Source organism: Scyliorhinus torazame, chromosome 11 (genome assembly GCF_047496885.1).
Source record: "Scyliorhinus torazame isolate Kashiwa2021f chromosome 11, sScyTor2.1, whole genome shotgun sequence".
Taxonomy (NCBI): Eukaryota; Metazoa; Chordata; class Chondrichthyes; order Carcharhiniformes; family Scyliorhinidae; genus Scyliorhinus; species Scyliorhinus torazame.
Window position 1 is genome coordinate 51,621,705 of NC_092717.1, and position 12,959 is coordinate 51,634,663.

At 45.8% G+C, this 12,959-nt stretch overlaps 1 long non-coding RNA gene across 2 annotated transcripts in view; it reads right to left on the reverse strand.

The window, feature by feature from the left end:
* LOC140385280 (uncharacterized) overlaps positions 1–10,414 on the reverse strand; it is a 154,698-nt gene extending 144,284 nt beyond the window's left edge. Inside the window, exon 1 of one of the 2 annotated variants that reach the window (XR_011933328.1) lies at positions 10,250–10,414. This is a non-coding gene — a long non-coding RNA (uncharacterized lncRNA). Of the gene's footprint in view, positions 1–10,245 lie in introns of both variants that reach the window. The other variant, XR_011933327.1, reaches the window with a different exon arrangement.
* Positions 10,415–12,959: the final 2,545 nt, after the last annotated feature.

Sequence of the window (12,959 nt, forward strand, 5' to 3'; positions counted from 1 at the left end):
TTAAAAAATTATTTGTATTCAAAATTTTTGTTAAAAACATAATTTTTGTATAACTGTGCGCAACCATTAATATAACAAAATAAAATAAAAGTTAACCATATATACAAAGAAAAGAACAGTACAACGTAACAATTCCCCCCCATCACCCCCCGGATGCTGCTGCTGCTGAATGTTACTGCTCTCCTAGAAAGTCGAGGAACGGCTGCCACCTCTGAGAGAACCCAGCCATGGACCCTCTCAAGGCAAACTTTATTTTCTCGAGATTGAGAAACCCAGCCATGTCACTAACCCAGGTCTCTACTCGGGGGCTTAGAGTCCCTCCACATTAAAAGGATCCGTCTCCGGGCTACCAGGGAGGCAAAGGCCAGTACATCGGCCTCTTTCGCTTCTTGAACTCCCGGATCATCTGACACACCAAAGATCGCTATCTCTGGACTCGGCACCACCCGCGTGTCCAAGATTTTGGACAATGCCTTAGCAAAACCCTGCCAGAATCCCTTAAGATCCGGGCATGCCCAGAACATATGGACATGGTCTGCAGGACTTCCCGCACACCTCGCACACTTATCCTCAACCCCAAAGAGCTTGCTCATCCTGGTTGCTGTCATGTGTGCCCGGTGGACCACCTTAAACTGGATTAAACTAAGCCTGGCACATGATGAGGAGGAATTGATCCTGTTTAGGGCATCCGCCCACAGGCCCGCATCTAGCTCCCCGCCTAGCTCCACCTCCCATTTGCCCTTAATTTCCTCCACTGGAGCTTCCTCCGCCTCCTGATGTTCCTGGTACATGTCCGACACCTTCTCCTCCCCTACCCAGGTGCCGGAGACCACCCTATCCTGTATCCTGTGTGGGGGTAGCAGTGGAAATGACACCACCTGTTTTTTTAGAACGGCGGGTACCTGAAGGTATCTGAAAGCATTTCCAGGGGGCAACCAGAATTTCTCCTCCAGCGCTTTCAGGCTGCGAAAGGTCCCATCTATGAACAGGTCCCCCATCCTTTTAATGCCTGCCCTATGCCAGCTTTGAAACCCTCCATCTATCTTGCCCGGGACAAATCTGTGATTGTTGCATATCGGGGTCCAGACTGAGGCTCCCTCCACCACCCTGCGTCTTCTCCACTGACCCCAGATCTTTAATGCGCCATCACCACCGGACTGGAGGAGTAGCGGGCCGGCAAGAACGGCAGAGGTGCCATTACAAGTGCCCCTAGCTGGTACCTTTGCATGAGGCCGCCTCTAACCGCTCCCACGTCGACCCCTCCCCCAATACCCATTTCCAAATCATGGCTATGTTAGCCGCACAATAGTAGCTGCAAACGATCACCAGTACCAGCCCACCCCCTCCCCGACTGCGCTCTAGATAGTCTTTTTACTCACGGGGTCTTATTTGCCCATACGAATCCCGAGATGATCTTGTTCACCCACTTAAAGAAGGACTTAGGGATGAAGATGGGAAGGCACTGGAAGACGAACAGGAATCTGGGGAGAACCGTCATCTTAACAGTCTGCACCCTCCCCGCTAAAGATAGCGGGAGCATGTCCCACCTTTTGAAGTCCCCCTGCCTCAGCCGAGATAGATTAAGCTTGTGGAGGGCATCCCACTTTTGAGCCACCTGTATTCCTAGGTACCAAAAGCTCTTCTCGACCATCTTCAGCAGAAGCTCTCCCAGTCTCTTTTCCTGCCCCTTAGCTTGGATCACAAATATCTCGCTTTTCTTCTCGTTTAGCTTGTACCCCGAGAAATTGCCAAAGTCCCTCAGAATCTGCATGACCTCCCCCATCCCCTCTAGTGGGTCCGAGATGTACAGGAGCAGATCATCCGCGTAAAGCGAGACCCGATGTTCCTTCCCCCCGAACCAGCCCCCACCAGTTCCATGATGTCCACAGCGCTATAGCCAGCGGCTCCATTGCAAGGGCGAATAGTAATGGGGAGAGGGGGCACCCCTGCCTCGTCCCCCGGTGGAGCCTAAAGTATTCCGACCTCACCCTGTTCGTGCACACACTTGCCACGGGGGCCTGGTAGAGTAGCTGGACCCAATCTATGAACCCCTCACCGAACCCGAACCTTCTTAGCGCCTCCCACAAGTACTCCCATTCCAAACGGTCAAAGGCTTTCTCTGCGTCCATCGCCGTCACTACTTCTGCCTCCCTTCCCTCTGAGGGCATCATGATGATGTTTAGGAACCTCCGTACATTGGAGTTCAATTGCCTGCCCTTGACGAAGCCTGTCTGATCCTCCCCTATAACCCCAGGGACACAGTCCTCAATTCTATTAGCCAAGATCTTGGCCAGCAGTTTGGCATCTACATTCAGGAGCGATATCGGTCTATAAGATCCACACTGTCGCAGGTCTTTCTCTCGTTTGAGGATGAGTGAAGTCGAAGCCTGTGACATCGTTGGGGTGAGGATCCCTCTCTCTTTGGCCTCATTTAAGGTCCTTAGTAGGAGTGGGCACAGCAGTTCCGAAAATGTCTTGTAGAATTCTACAGGGTAGCCATCCGGCCGCGGGGCCTTGCCTGACTGCATGTTCCCTAGCCCCTTTACCATCTCCTCCAGCTCTATCGGGGCCCCCAGTCCCTCCACCAGATCCTCTTCCACCTTTGGAAACCTCAGTTGGTCCATGAATTGCTTTATCTCCTCCCCTCCCAGCGAGGGCTCCGACTCATACAAATTACCGTAGAACGCCCTAAAAACTTTGTTCACCCGCTCTGGGTCTATGACCGTGTTGCCCTCCTTATCCTGCATTTCCCCAATTTCCTTGGCCGCCTCCCTCTTGCGAAGTTGGTGCGCCAGCATTCTACTCGCTTTCTCCCATACTCGTAGACAGCCCCTTTGGTCTTCCTCAGCTGTGCTACCACCTTCCATGTGGTCAGCAGGTCGAATTCCGCCTGCAGCCTCCGGCGCTCTTTCAGTAGCCCTGTCATGGGGGTCTCCGCGTAACTCCTGTCTACTCTGAGTATCTCCTCAACTAGCCTTTCTCGCTCCGCTCTTTCTTTCTTCTCTCTATGGGATCTGATAGAGATCAACTCCCCTCAAAAATGATGCTCAAAGCCTTTTTTGCAGCTGAGCGTAATTTGTTTCAGCCCTAGTAAGAGTTTGTGAAGAGAATGCTATCGCTCATTCCTCTCCTTGAAGGCATTATGTACGAGACAACTGCCCCAGCCCCATAAGGTGACGCAACACAAGCAAGTTGCAACACCAGCTTGAGATTATAATGAACTAACAGCTCTGACTTCCTTGAGGTTTCTTTTACCTCATTATATGCGCTTTTGCATACAATGCAATAGTGCCATGCGTGTTTGACACATAGCAAAGTGTATAAAGCCTTCAATCTTGTCGTACGAATTTACCATAATAATTGATCAATCCCAAAAATGACCTTAATTTTGTCACTTTGAGGATGTGGTGCTCCTAAGATTGTTGTCATCTTCTTCGGATCCTTGTGTAAGCCACCGATAATGTGACCCAGATAATTTGTGGATGACTTGAAAAAGTCACACTTTTCCTTTCTAACTCGCAGGTTGTGGTTCTGTAAACTTTTTAGAGTAGCTTCCAAATGTTTTAAGTGTTCCTGTTCACTTGAATCAGTGATGAGAATGTCATCTAAATAACATTGCACCCCATTTAGCCCACTTGGAATTTGATCAATGGATCTCTGAAACAGAGCATGGAACAGAAGTTATTCCAAATGGAAGTCTTCTGTAACAAAACAGATCTTTGTGGTCACAATGTGATTCTGCAGCCACCTTCATCTGCAGACAGGCTTGTGAAAGATCAATTTTATTGAATTTCTGTCCTCCAGAAAGTCCAGCAAACCAGTCTTCAATCAGTGGCAGTTGATAATGATCTGTGCACAATACTGGGTTAATAATTCTTCCTACCAAAGTGCATAACTTCACATTTTCCTACATTATATTCCATCTACCAAGCCGTTGGGAAATTAATGGTAAAAATTATTTGGGACATTTTAACTAATCATGCACCTAGCTTCGACTGAACAGGAATGATTAAAATCATCCCACAATGTCAAGGACTTGAGAGCTGGTGCCCCAGACATTCCCAGATGGGAGGTAGTGATACATACATAGAACATACAGTGCAGAAGGAGGCCATTCGGCCCATCGAGTCTGCACCGACCCACTTAAGCCCTCACTTCCACCCTATCCCCATAACCCAATAACCCCTCCTAACCTTTTTTTTGGACACTAAGGGCAATTTAGCATGGCCAATCCACCTAACCTGCACGTCTTTGGACTGTGGGAGGAAACTGGAGCACCCGGAGGAAACCCACGCAGACACGGGGAGAACGTGCAGACTCCGTACAGACAGTGATCCAGAGGGAAATCGAATCTGGGATCCTGGCGCTGTGAAGCCACAGTGCTAGCCACATGTGCTACCGTGCTGCCCAAACAATCTATTTTTAAGTCTCACCAGTCATTCCTCTTAACATTGCAGCTCATGTTGAGAGAATTAAAGCAAACAAAAAAGCACAGTCCAAAAAGTCATGTCCAAATGCAGTAATGAAGTGGGGAAACATATTGCCTAAAGAAATCTGTTGTGTTTGTCCTTTGTACTTTATGAAGAAAACCACCAAACAGGCAGGCATATCGCCACATCCCCCTTCTGTTCAAAACATTGAGATAATTTTTTTCTTACAGGTAACATTTAAAAAAAAATTTAGAGTACCTAATTCATTTTTTCCAATTAAGGGGCAATTTAGTGTGGCCAATCCACCTACCCTGCACATCTTTGGGTTATGGGGGTGAAACACACACAAACACGGGGAGAATGTGCGAACTCCACACGGACAGTGACCCAGAGCCGGAATCGGACCTGGGGCCTCGGTGCCGCAAGGCAGCAATGCTAACCACTGAGCCACCCTTCTTACAGGTAACACTGTGCTGCCCTTCTTACAGGTAACATTAAACATTACCCTTTGTACATTCTTTATATGTAGCTATTACAGTGACCAAGTTTTACTAAAGTGTCCATTTACATGCTGTGCTGGACATGTGTCCATTTCCTTTGTGCAGATCTCATTCTTTTGAGTTATTGCCCACCTCGTCAGAACCTGGTTTGCTTGCTGGCTTCTTGCTTCTCTTAACCCTTCGCCCTGTGTCTTTGAAAGGCCTGTGTCCAAGACTGCCATATTTGCGGTACCAGTCGTTTTTTCTTCCATTTTCTTGCATGTTGTTGTTGGCTGCCTGAGACTGCTTTTGATACTGGTTGGCTGGCAGGATGGGATAGTTCTCCCAGTCTTCTGCTCTTTTTTCTTTTAAGTTTTAGGACACAGTGATGTATTTTGGTGTGTCTCGTCTTTTTTTCTTTGTAGCAGCCTCTGACGTGGCACTGGCTGTCGTTGTATGTTGAGTTGTTTGCCGAAGTTTCGGCATCTCATCATCTCTGGCTGGTGTGACCAGGCCCACTTCTGCGGCCTCATCGACATGCTGGACCACCTTGATTTCTCGTGCCGGCATGAAGGATGAACCAGGGTTCGCGGTTTCACCTCTTCTTGGCGTGCTGGAGCATCGGTGACTTGCTCATCATCACTGCAGATGACTATAATTTCTGGCTGAGCTAATCCAAGCACTTGGTCTGCTTGATCCTACTCGCATATGCGTGAGTGGTCCGTGGAGCCGCATAATGATATAGTCATTAGATCGTCCTCAGAATCTGTGTCAGTGTTGCCTCCTGTTGCAATCTCCACATTGCTGTAATCAGCACCTTCATCTATATCCTCCATTCGTCATCGGTGTCATCGACTGCTTGGGAGTAAATTACCAGAGCCGTTTCAAGGCCTTGTAACAGGTCACCACATACCTCCGAGGCCAGTTTTTCCAAGATTGGGATGACTCCTTGCATCTCTGGTTCAATCAATAGCTGATCTTCAGTCGTATCAGCAGTTTCAATTTCTACACGCGCCATCTCCAAACTCTTGTTCTCCACAGAGTCCAACCCGGTCTGGGCGTCCCCCGTGACAACCTCATCATTGTTTGCAGGCTACCGGAGCCGTGCCACTGGAACCTCATCTGTGCTGCTGGAGAAGAGATGTACAAGCAGCCCATAGTGTTTGTCATCCGTCTCATCTTCCATGTTATCAATTTCTGCGTCATCATCAATAACTTCAAGCAGATATTCATAGTAATCGGCCTTGGATTCAGCATCATCATCAGTCTTTTTACCTGAAAAATACAACTTTGCATACGGAATTATTTGTTTTCGAAATAGAGCGCCGAGTTCAAAATCAGCCTTTTGTTTGCCGATCAAAGCTTGGATTAAAATTCTACCCTGTGGAACTTTAATGGGACTGAAGAAGTTGAAGTATGATTCATTGGGTATGGTTCTTGTCACTGTTCTTGGAGTGCTCCGACCCCTGTACTTAGTTCGAATTGTTGGTACTGTTATATTTTTGCCCTTCCTCTAGTCGATTGTGCAGCCGATGATTTGTGGTTCAGCAAAGAACGATGTCAGCGGCCGTGAGTCCAACTGATACACTTTAGTGATCACCTCATTCATGAAATACTCATTAGGCCCAAATGTAAACTCCAGATTGAAGCTCCACAGCTTTTCATTCTCTGTCCATTTAACACTCACATCTCGCAGATGCTTTAATACGGGTTCATCATGTTCTCTTATCATGCCGTTGAGCCTGTGCACGTTCTTCGATACTGTTAACCAGAATTGCGGAATGCTCATCGGCAGTTCCATCCCATTGCCTGGTTTGTCGTCCTCCACTAGGATTTCTTCTAAATCTTCATACACAGTGCACACCGTAATGCCTTGCCGTGATTCACTGTGCCCAGGTGACCAGCTATCTTCTAGGATATTTAGCTGCTCAACTAGATTCAGGGATTCACATGATTTTATCCCAAATACTGAGTGTACATCCATGTCTACAATATGAAAGAGTATTATGTGCTTCATGCCTGCCACTGAGAGTACTAGTTCGCAAACATCGAAGGTCTCAAAAGTTCTTATTCCGAAGTCTATCATCAGCAAAGTCCCGCTGCATGTTTAGCTTTTGCAAAGGTCGTCGACTCATGAGGTTGGTTGTTGCTTTAGGGTCAAAGTCACAACAAATTAAAGTATCATTGAGCATTACCTTCAATTTGAGTACAGACGTAAAGGTTTTCTGAGAGTTCTTATTATCTTCATTCTTCATTTCGATTTTGCTTTCATCTTTGTTTCTGAGAGTTGTCTGGTTTCTCGCCGCGATGATATCAATGAAAAACTGTTCTTCCGTGTTTATCTCTCATGCACCACTCATGCATGTTCCATGGTGGAACGCGCAAAACATTGTTTTGCAAAGTGCCCAACTCGGCCGCACCTGGAACAAACTTTTCCATAGGCTGGACATTGCCGTGGGGCATGTCAAGTGCCACATTTTTGACACAAGATGGCGGCAGCAGCTCCTGTCGGCCACTTAAAATGGCCTCCTGCCCTGAGACCACGTTTCTGCATGATGTGCGTCACAGCACTAATGGCACTGGCTTCTTCTTCCATATTGGTGAAAACAGTCTTTGAGCAGAGTGCATCTACTCTTTGTGCAGCAATCTCGCTCACCTGGCAAATCCTCACTGCCTTTTCCAGCACCAAATCGTCCTCCCGCAATAATATCGCCCGAAGCTTATCATGTAAACCAAAGACAATTTGGTCACGGATTAGTGAAGCTTTCAGGTCACTTAAGTCGCATGACTGGGCCTTCAGCCTGAAGTCCGTGACAAAAATGTCAAATGATTTGCCAGGTCTCTGGGTACGAATACGGAACAGTTAGAGGTCAATGGTTTAATTCTTCTTGGGGGAACAATGCTTATTGAAGCACCTGATCGCTTCATCAAATTTCTTGTGATTTTCCTCATTATCAAACACAAACGAGTTGGACAGTTCGAGCACTTGTGAACCTGTCATTGTTAGCAGCAACGCGATTCGCCTTTCATCAGGCTGGGTCTGTAGGCCCATGGCCGAAACATAAAGTTCGAACTGCTGTTTGGACAGCCACCAGTTCTCTGAAGCTGGTGGTGGACTGAGAGCCCCCCCACTGTCTCGAGCTTCAGCATTTTCTTACACGTTGGGTCGCCTCAAGTTGCGTTTCAGCGGACCGGTCTTCAATCCGAATGCCTAACATTGTCACTGCCGTCACTATCTTTAAATCTTCAGCACTCGTGGTGCCATGTTATGTTTGGTTCATTGTTCTTTACAAAGGAACTCACCACTTTGACTTGTCCAAACCAGAATCCTTTATTGAGTCTCGTGTGGTAAAATAGCAATCTGATACAGAGCACATTATCATGGAGTCAGCTAACTACTCCTCTGGAACTTGCACCTAGCACTGACTGTTCACATGTACGTCTTGTTACCCTCTGAATCTTCTTCTGCAGATTGCCGGATGTATCCGAATCACAGGTCACATGACCTTGGTCTAGTGACTGCATGGTATGTCTGTACCGCCACCTGCTGGTAGGAGGTCGCACACCATCCAACTATGATATAGCCCACAGGCATATCAACACAAAATCATGCCTAGCACATTGAAACAATCCAAGAACTGGCCCCTCTGAAACTAGATCTAATGTGCAAGGCTGGGAGTCAAAATGGGAGGAAGAGGTGATACAGGAGGAATGAAAGGTGGCGCAGGAGACGAGATGGCAAGACAAGTGGTAGTGTTGGCAAAGTGAGATGATTAAAACAAGACCAACAATTAACTTAAATACATAAACAGAAGATTGGACTGGAAATGGGGCTGGTTTAGCACACTGGGCTAAATAGCTGACTTGTGATGCAGAACAATGGAAAGTTATTTACACGGGCAGTTTAACAAAACTGGCGTGGGGTCAATTCCCGTACCAGCCTACCTGAACAGGCGCTGCAATGTGCCAACTAGGGGCTTTTCACAGTAACTTCATTGAAGCCTGCTTGTGACAAAATGTGATTATTATTATTAAGATGCTGAAATGTCATGTTAGAATTTCATTTTTAAAAGAGCAACCAACAACTTTGGGAGCTTCACTAGAAAATGAAGAAGTTGCACTCTAAAACCCCAGTGAGAAAATAATTGGGACGCTGTCCTGGCCCACTTCAAATCTGTGGAACAAAAACAAAGAGTATTTTTTTCGTCTGAAGTTTTAACTTGGATGTGGGCTTCTCTAATTCCGCAAGGAGTTAACAACAAAACCTAGCTTCAGCCACTGAAATCAGTTAATATATGTGCTGCAACAATTAGTCAGATTCTTGTTAGAGAGTTGCCCGAGGAAGCATCCAAACATTTCAATTCAAATGCAGCGATTTGTTCAGCTAAGTGCTTTGATTGGCAGCTCTTTTGAACTCGGTTGCAAAGGTCTCACTGGGTCAGGGCCGCCATTTTGTAAGTGTTGACCAGTCTGTTTTATTTCAATCAGGCTTCAAACTCGCACCGTTAACCCTCGTGGGGCAATGACCAACAAAACAAAAAAGGCGGGACGACAAGGGAAAGTTATTTACACGGGCAGTTTAACAAAACTTGCAAACGATTGCTCTCCGCTTTACAAGAACAGAGTTGAAACTCGGCAATGGGACCATGTTGCCGCAGCTACTCTCCCCCCCCCCCCCCAAAAAAAAACTGTTTATTTGCCTGTTAAAAACAAAACAAAAAGTCTCGCGTAATGTACTTTCCGAAGACACGGAGGACCGGGTAAGTTCTAATTCGAAGAGGGCTCCCAATCCCCAAGGTCCCTCGTCATCTTCCACCTGACATGACAGCCATGTTAAGAAAAACACGGCCCGAGGCCTGGGGAGGTGCGGCCCTCCTGTGAAAACCCACAGCAATAGCATTTCGTATGCACAGAGCTTGGTGCACAGACAATCTGGGATACAAAGAGTTTTGAGTCTCGGTCCTTTTGGTCTAAACAGATTTGCACGGAGCTGGGAATATTCGAAATTTGGTCGTGTCTGGTGGCACGGACGTCGCCCACCTCGCTGAACTGTCAAGCCACCTGTCGCATTTTTTCCCCCTCTCCCTCAAAAAAAAAGCACTCGCAGTAATCATAGACATATAAATGTGTGCAAAAAGGGAAATAAAGGCGGCGTAAATCAGGTCAGTCAGTCCGTGCCAAAACCATAAATAAGAGAAGTGTTTTTGTCAGGTCTTTTTCTCTCTCTCTCTTTTAAAGCCGTGTTAAGTGGAACTGAGCGCGTTCCTTAGCAGGCTGGTGATCCCTGTCCTCAAACGACCGCACTGCCTGGAAGCGCGCCTTCATGATGTACTCACTCACTTGCTGGCCTACACACTGAATCGCTGCCCATTCTCCCAGCAACATTGTGCTGGCTCCTCCATTCTCAATCGACTGGGTCACACTGTGCAGCATGTCCGATCAGATCCGTTGAAGGAGGGGGGGGGGGTCCAGGGCGTTGGGTAAATTGTGGGTCACCTACAAAAAGTAGCGTCGCCGTCCAGTAAGAGGCATCCCGGGGGCGTTTGACACTGTGACGTGCTTTCAGCTCTACCACAGTCAAATCTTGTCCATGACGAAGGCAGAGGTAGTCACTTTGGTCAGTGACACAGAAAGCACGTTGGATGGTATTCCGTGCACTGTCAACCCATGTTAAACCTAAATGTTGGGGCATATGATTGGTAGCTTGTTTTTTTGACAGCCAACATGTACATATCTGTGTCTGCATCAGCTGTTTTTTATGTGGCCCATTTAATGATATTTCATGGCGATTGGTAAAAGTAACTCCTAGGAAGGTTAATAAAACACAACAAAACGACGGGAATATTTAAGAATGGCTATTGAAACCAGGTGTGAATTTGAAGGAAGTGGCAAGAGGACATTCTCCCTTTGCTTACACCAAACTGTGCTGTAAATTCAAACTCTAATTTCCCATTTTACGCACTGCATGAGTCGAGGTAACTGGCTGAGCTGTCGTCAGCCTGTGCTGCAAGGCTGCCATACATTTTAATGTATGTTAAAATTGAATTTTTTAATCGTTTACCGTTCTGACCAGAGTCTGCCTGACACGCCACTTGCAATCAGCTGTTGGCGTTTTATTGATTGTAGAACTTTTGTTGGTTTTAAATAATGAAGTGCAGAAATAATAAAATTAAACCAAGTGTCAGTCACCTGAAAACATGCACTATTTCCTGCGGCTGCCTTGTTTCGGTTTCTCTGCTTTGTCTAAATTGTAAAATGTAACAATTTGGCACTGACCTGATTTATGAGGCAGATTATCTTATTGTTAATCTCCATGTGAACCCAGCTCACTAGTATTCACCTGAAGATTTTCCTTGGGGTCAATTGCCCAACGTATTCTTAGTGAGTTCCATCTATTCATTTATTTGCTGCAGTAACTAAAATGAGCCTATCCTCATTGAATCATATATCACAAATTCGACCCAACCTTTTGGAAATAATCCCACTCTCCTGCTCTTACCTCAAAGCGCTGTAAATTAATTTCAAGAATATATTCTATTCACTTTTGAAGTTACTATTGAGCCTTTCAAACAGTGCACTCCAGAGATCATAATGACTTACTGCATTTCTCATTTCACCTCTGATTCTTTTGCCAATTACCTTAAGTCTATGTGCTCTGGTTACTGACTTTCCGCCAGTTTTTCCCTGTTAGAAACCCCCATGATTTTGGACAACGCTATTAAATTTCCACTCGAAATGATCTCAGCTTCTCTAGTCTTTCCACATAACTGAAATCCTTCATCCCTGGTACCATTATAGTAAATCATTTCTTCACCCTTGCCAAATCCTATGAGACTTGGAGAAATACGTGCAAATTGTAACTTTGAACTAAGTGCCGCTACTCTTTCCTGAACTGATGGTGCTTTCATGGATGGAAATTAACAGGAGACTAACGAAAAAAAGAACTCTGCACTACAAATCAGCTAAGTGCAGATTTGATGCATCTTACAATTTAAATAAAGAAACTTAAGCTAGCTTTAGGAAAATTGTTTTCAAGTGACTGACAGTTTAATTTTATTATTTCTGAACTTCATTATTTGAAATTAAAAATAAAAGTCATAACAAATAAAAATGAACGACAGTTTCCTGAAACCATGATGGAATGGAGACAGTGGTGTAGTGGCATGGTCACTGAACTAGTAATCCAAAGACCATGGGTAAAGCTCTGGGGACCAGGGTTTGAATCCCAGCATGTTAGATGTGGGAATTTGAATTCAATAAAAATCTGGAATTAAAACTATTCTAATGATGACCATGAAACCATTGTTAATTGTCATAAAAACCCACTTGGAAGGAAATTCTTACCTGGTCTGGCCTTCATGTGGATCCACACCACAGCAATGTGGTTGACTCTTAGCTGCCCTCTGAAATGGCCACTGAGTTCTCTGACAATGAGGGATGGGAAACAAATGCTACCGACACCCACATCCCATGAAAAAAGTAAAGAAAAATGTTTCAAGTTATTATTCATTCATACGTAGTGAGCCTAACTGGCAAGGCCAGCATTTATTCTCCATCCCTAATTGCTCTTGAGAAGGTAGTGGTGAGCCATCTTTTTGGACTGCTGCAGTCCATGTGGTGAAAGTACTCCCAGTGCTAATAGGGAGGGAGTCCAATGATTTTGGCCCAGCGACAGTGAAGGAACGATGATATAGTTCCAAGTCAGGATGGTGCATGACTTAGAAGGGAACTTGGAAGGTGGTGGTGTCTCTATGTATCTTTTCCTCTTGTCCTAGGTAGTAGAGGCCACAGGTTTTGGAGGTGCTGTCGAAGAAGCCTTGGTGTGTTTCTACAGTGCATCTTGTAGATGGCATACACAACAGCAACAATACACCAGGAGTGGAGGGAGTGAATGTTTAAAGTGGTGGATGAGGTGTCAATCAAGAAGGCTGTTTTATTCTGGATGGTGTCGAGATTCTTGGGTGTTGTTGGAGTCGTACCCATCCAGGAAAGTGGATATTATTCCATCACACCCCTCATTGATGGCTTGAAGATGGCGTAAAGGCTTTGG